General features: G+C 49.9%; 1 pseudogene; it reads left to right on the plus strand.

Moving 5' to 3' along the window:
• The window catches only part of LOC107115782, a 27,514-nt pseudogene extending 22,693 nt beyond the window's left edge, over positions 1-4,821 (plus strand).
• The last annotated feature ends 874 nt before the right edge of the window (positions 4,822-5,695 follow it).

Genomic DNA, 5,695 nt, shown 5'->3' on the forward strand with positions numbered 1-5,695 from the left:
TCGCAAGGGCTGCGGACACCCCAGGCACCCCTGTCTCAGTGGCTCCGGCGAATCCTTCAGGAGCCCTCTCCAAACACCTTACGTTCGCTCTCTTATGAGAAAGTTACATTCCTTATTCATGAGCGGAAAACGTTTCCTTCTTCTTTCAGGGTCTGGTGACCTTTGAGGATGTGGCCGTGTGCTTCTCAGAGGAGGAGTGGGCGCTGCTGGATCCGGACCAAAAAGCCCTGCACCAGGAAGTCATGGAGGAGAACTTCAGCAATCTGGCCTTTCTGGGTATGCCTCATAAGAGAAGAGCCCTGCTGGGTCAGGCCAGTGGAGGTCCATCTAGTCCAGCCTCCGGTCTCACACAGGGGCCAACCAGTTCCTCTGGAGGGCCGACAACAGGGCACAGAGGCCAAGACTTGTATAAGAACACAAGAAGAGCCCTGCTGGATCAGACCAATAGTCCATCTAGTCCAGCATCCTGCCTCACACAGTGGCCAACCAGTTCCTCTGGAGGGCCAACAACAGGGCACAGAGGCCGAGGCCTTCATAAGAACGTAAGAAGAGCCCTGCTGGATCAGTCCCTCTGATCCCGCATCCTGCCTCACACAGTGGCCAACCAGTTCCTCTGGAGGGCCAACAACAGGGCACAGAGGCCGAGGCCTTCATAAGAACATAAGAAGAGCCCTGCTGGATCAGACCAGTGGTCCATCTAGTCTAGCATCCTGCCTCACACAGTGGCCAACCAGTTCCTCTGGAGGGCCAACAACAGGGGACAGAGGCCGAGGCCTTCATAAGAACGTAAGAAGAGCCCTGCTGGATCAGACTAGTGGTCCATCTAGTCCAGCCTCCGGTCTCACACAGTGGCCAACCAGTTCCTCTGAAGGACCAACAAGAGGGCATAGAGGCCGAGGCCTTCATAAGAACATCAGACGAGCCCTGCTGGGTCAGACCAGTGGTCCATCTAGTCCAGCCTCCTGTCTCACACAGTGGCCAACCAACTCCTCTGGAGGGCCAACGACACGGCACAGAGGCCGAGGCCTTCCCCTGATGTTGCCTCCCACTTTGCATTTTTAGCTGATAAGAGTTTCTGCTATAATTCCTTGGAGATTTGTTTAGTTGTAAGTTGTAGTTGTAGCTGTTCATACTGGAGACCCAAGGGCGACATAAAAATGATAACGATAAGCCAGTCGTAAATTCAACCTGGAAACTCAAAAGAATAATTTTTGCTCTTCTTCATTTTTCCTCTCCTTTCCCCCTGCAACTGATGGGCAAAGATCCTGCCCTGTTTTTTGGGGGGGAAACACACCAATCCCCTTTAGACCTGTTTGGTATGTGAGCAGAGCAGCTAGCAGCCAATCAGGATCCATGGACGCCTGGAGGAGCCCAATGGGATGGGAGAGTGAGGGGGGAAATAGGATATTTCGTTTCAGTTAAATAGATTCTGAGTCTTCAGGGACGGGACGGGACTGGAGGGATCCTTTCTCCTTCAGTGTTGAAGAAGAAGAGATTGGATTTATGCCCCGCCCTTCACTCGGGGTCTCAGAGCGGCTTACAACCGCCTTTCCCTTCCCCTCCCCACAACAGACACCCTGTGAGGTAGGTGGGGCTGAGAGAGCTCTTTCAAGAACTACCCTTGAGAGAACAGCTCTGACAGAACTATGCCTTGCCCAAGGTCATCCAGCAGCTGCAAGTGGAGGAGTGGGGAATCAAACGCAGTTCTCCCAGATTAGAGTCCACGCCCTTAACCATTAGGAGCCGCGGTGGCTCAGGTGGTTAAGACGCTGAACTGCAGGCTGTGGAAGGTCAGTAGGTCAGCAGTTCGAGACCCGAGTTGCTGCATGATGGAGTGAGCTCCCGTCTCTAGCTCCTGCCAACCTAGCAGTTCGAAAGCAAGAAATTGCAAGTAGATAAATAGGGACCGCTTCGGTGGGAAGGTCACAGCGTTCCGTGCGCCTTGGTGTTTAGTCATGCCGGCCACATGACCACGGAAACGTCTTTGGACAGCGCCGGCTCTTCGGCTTTGAAACGGAGATGAGCACCGCAACCCTAGAGTCAGACTCGACTGGCTTTCGAGCAAGGGAACCTTTACCTTTACCTTAACCATTACACCAAACTGGCGAATAAACAGACTGGCTCTGGCAAACTATCCACCAAACTGGTAAACAGGCTAAAGAAGAGAGAGTGATTAAAATGGGACATTTGCTGCCAGAATATGTAGTGATGGCCACAGGAATAAACAGCTTTTAAAGGGGATTAGAGAGATTCGCGGAGGATAAGTCTATAAGTGGCTACCAGCCATGATGACTGAGGGGAACCTTCACATTCAAAGGCCCTAATCCTCTGAATCCCAGAGCCAGGAGGCAACCTCAGGGGAAGGCCTTGGTCTTGCTGCCCTGTTGTTGGCCCTCCACTGTGTGAGACGGGAGGCTGTACAAGATGGACCACTGGTCTGATCCAGCGGGGCTCTTCTTAAGTTCTTCTTATATTCTTAATGTGCAGAGATAAGGTTTGCGTCTCCTGAGTGTTGTATTTTCCAGGTCCCTGTCTCAGGAGACTTCTAAAGTCGCAGAATCTGCCTTCTGAGGAGGACATCTAAGTTCTTTCAGAGTTGTTCTCTCAAGGACAGTTCTCGAGAGAGTTCTCTCAGCCCCACCTACCTCAGAGGATAAGTGGGGAGGTGTTGTGGGGAGGGGAAGGGGAAGGTTTTGTAAGCCACCCTGAGACTCCTTTGGGTAGTGAAGGGCGGGGTATAAATCCAGTCTCCTCCTGCTCCTCCTAATGCAATCTTAGCTAATGCAATCTTAGGATGCATTAACAGAAGCATTGTGTCCAGATCAAGGGAGGTAGTCGTTCCGCTCTATTCTGCTTTGGTCAGGCCTCATCTGGAGTTCTGTGTCCAGTTTTGGGCACCACATTTTAGGAAGGATGTTGACAAGCTCGAGCGTGTCCAGAAGAGGGCAACCAGGATGGTGAGAGGGTTGGAGTCCAAGTCTTACGAGGAAAGGCTGAAAGAGTTGGGTCTGTTTAGCCTGGGAACGAGAGTCTTCTTTGAAGGGCTGTCATGTAGAAGATGGAGTGGATCTATTCTCTCTTGCTCCGGATTGCAAGACTAGATTGCAAGACTAGATTGAATGGGTGGAAATTGCAAGGGAGTCGTTACCGGCTAAATATCAGGAGAAACTTCCTAACTGTAAGAGTGGTTGAGCAGGGGATCAGACTGCTCTTTCGCTGGAAGTTTTCAAGTGGAGCCTGGACGACCATCTTTTGGATATGTTGTAGGGCTATCTTTCAGCTGTGCTCCTGCAGAGTGCAGGGGGTTGGACTAGATGACCTGCAAAGTCCCTTCCAACTCTAACATTCTATGATTCTATGATTCCTTCTTCTGAGCTCTAGTCTCTTTAGCCTTTCTTCATAGGGAAGGTGTTTCATCCCCTTAACCATTTTAGTTGCCTATTTCTGCACCTTTTCCAATGCTATAATCTCTTTTTTGAGGTGTGGTGCCCAGAACTGCATTCCAAATGAGGCCACACCATAGATTTATACAGGGGCATTATGATACTGTCTGATTTGTTTTCAGTCCCTTTCCTAATAATCCCCATAGGCATTAACATAGACACTGTAAAAAAGGGGGGGGGGTTAATTCACCGGTGGAAAACTCAGTTTCTTTCTCTTTATTTCAACAGAGAGGGAGAGCAAGAGAGGAGGGAAACAGCAGAGAAAGAAATCTGAAGACCAAGGACAAAGGAGGAAGAAATCCGTTGATTCTGACAGTTTCGGTTTCCACGAAGTTCCAGTTCAAGAGTTCAAATGTATGGAGTGTGGGAAGAGCTTCAGTCGGAGAACACGCCTGACTTCCCACGAAAGAATCCACACTGGGGAGAAACCATATACATGCCCAGACTGTGGAAAGAGCTTCATTCAGAAGGAGCATCTCACTTCCCATCAAAGAATCCACACTGGGGAGAAACCATATACGTGCCCGGATTGTGGAAGGAGCTTCGGTTGGAGCTCACACCTTTCTTCCCATCGAAGAATCCACACAGGAGAGAAACCATATATATGCTCAGACTGTGGAAAGAGCTTCCGTCAGAAAGGGGGCCTCACTTCCCATCAAAGAATCCACACAGGAGAGAAACCATATAATTGCTCCGAATGTGGGAAGAGCTTCCGTCACAGCTCGAGTCTTTGTGACCATGAAAGAAACCACACAGGAGAGAAACGATATAAATGCTCCGAGTGTGGGAAGAGCTTCAAGAAAAGCTCAAACCTTACTTCCCATCAAAGAATTCACACAGTAGAGAAACCGTATCATTGCTCAGAGTGTGGAAAAAGCTTCATTCACAGGTCAAGCTTTGCTTCCCATCAAAGAATACACACTGGGGAGAAACCATATAAATGCTCTGAGTGTGGAAAGACTTTCAGTTTCAGCTCAAACTTTTATTCCCATCAAAGGATCCACACGGGAGAGAAACCGTATAAATGTTATGTGTGTGGGAAGCGCTTCAGTCAGAGCTCAAACCTTACTTCCCATCAAAGAATCTGCACAGGGGAGAAACCATATATATGCTCTGTGTGGAAACAGCTTCAGTCCGTGGTCAATCTTTCCTTCCCATTAGATATTACAGACGGGGAAGAAACCATATAAATGCTACGAGTTGTGAAAAGATCTTCAGGCAGAGTTCACATCTTAATTCCGCCAAAAAATCCGCATGGGGAGAAACCACATATATGCTCAGAGTGTGTAAGAGGCTTCGGTCAGCGGTCAAACCTTGCTTCCCACCCAAAAAATCCACACAGGGGCCAAGTTGTAGGAAGAAAATTGACCAAGTAGACCTCCCAGCTGTAAATGCCTCCTAAGATCTGTCTTTCCATACTTGGGAAAGTGATAAACGTTGGCATCTTCACTGCAGGGTTTCTTAAGCAATTATGGACTGCTTAGAGCTCTCTCAAAGCTGCTTCTGCAGTGATTTTGCCACTGGAATGCTTCGATTTGCCTGAGTGCAGTGATCTTTGCTATTCGGGGTGGGACTCATCTTTCCCTGTTGATTGCCCTGGACCTCTCAGCAGCTTGCAGTGCTGTTGACCCGGGTATCCCTCTTGCACTGCCCAGCTGGGTCAGGATTGGTTAGTTCAATTTTGCAGCAGTTCTGTTAACAATAATTCCTGGAGGACAGGAAACAGACAGGGGTGCCTGTAGACCGCTGCCCTTCCCCATAGCTCTGTTTCCTCAAACCTGATTCAGTATGATCTTTTTTCGGAAAGATGGCGGTCAGAGAATCTCTGGATACCCTTCGGTAGATATAAATCTTGCAGATACCACCCAGATCTGCATTATTTTCTTTGCTTACACCCACAGCCACGGGGCAGATGGGGGATTAAAATCCCCGGGGGGGAGGGGGGCTTGACCTTACCTGGGCTGGAGAAAGAGGCAAGTGGGCAGGCAGCAGCCACGGCATTTCCTGCAGAGTCGCTGCTGGGCAAAGAAGGTGGACACGGGGCTCACTGCGAGGATGAGCGGATGCAGCCCTCTGCACGGAAGCAGGAGGCGGGTGCCTATTCTAGCCGAGGTCCTTCCCAGGGCAACTGTGTTAGCCCTTCAACATGTCTCCTGCTCTGCTCCTTAGTAGGTGCCTTTTCGTAGCCTTTCGAACAGGTGGGAGCTTTTGTGACTCAGCCTTTCCTTTCCACCCCGCCCACCCCACCAATA

This window comes from Gekko japonicus, unplaced genomic scaffold, assembly GCF_001447785.1.
Source record: "Gekko japonicus isolate JY-2015 unplaced genomic scaffold, Gekko_japonicus_V1.1 scaffold5303, whole genome shotgun sequence".
Lineage (NCBI taxonomy): Eukaryota > Metazoa > Chordata > Lepidosauria > Squamata > Gekkonidae > Gekko > Gekko japonicus.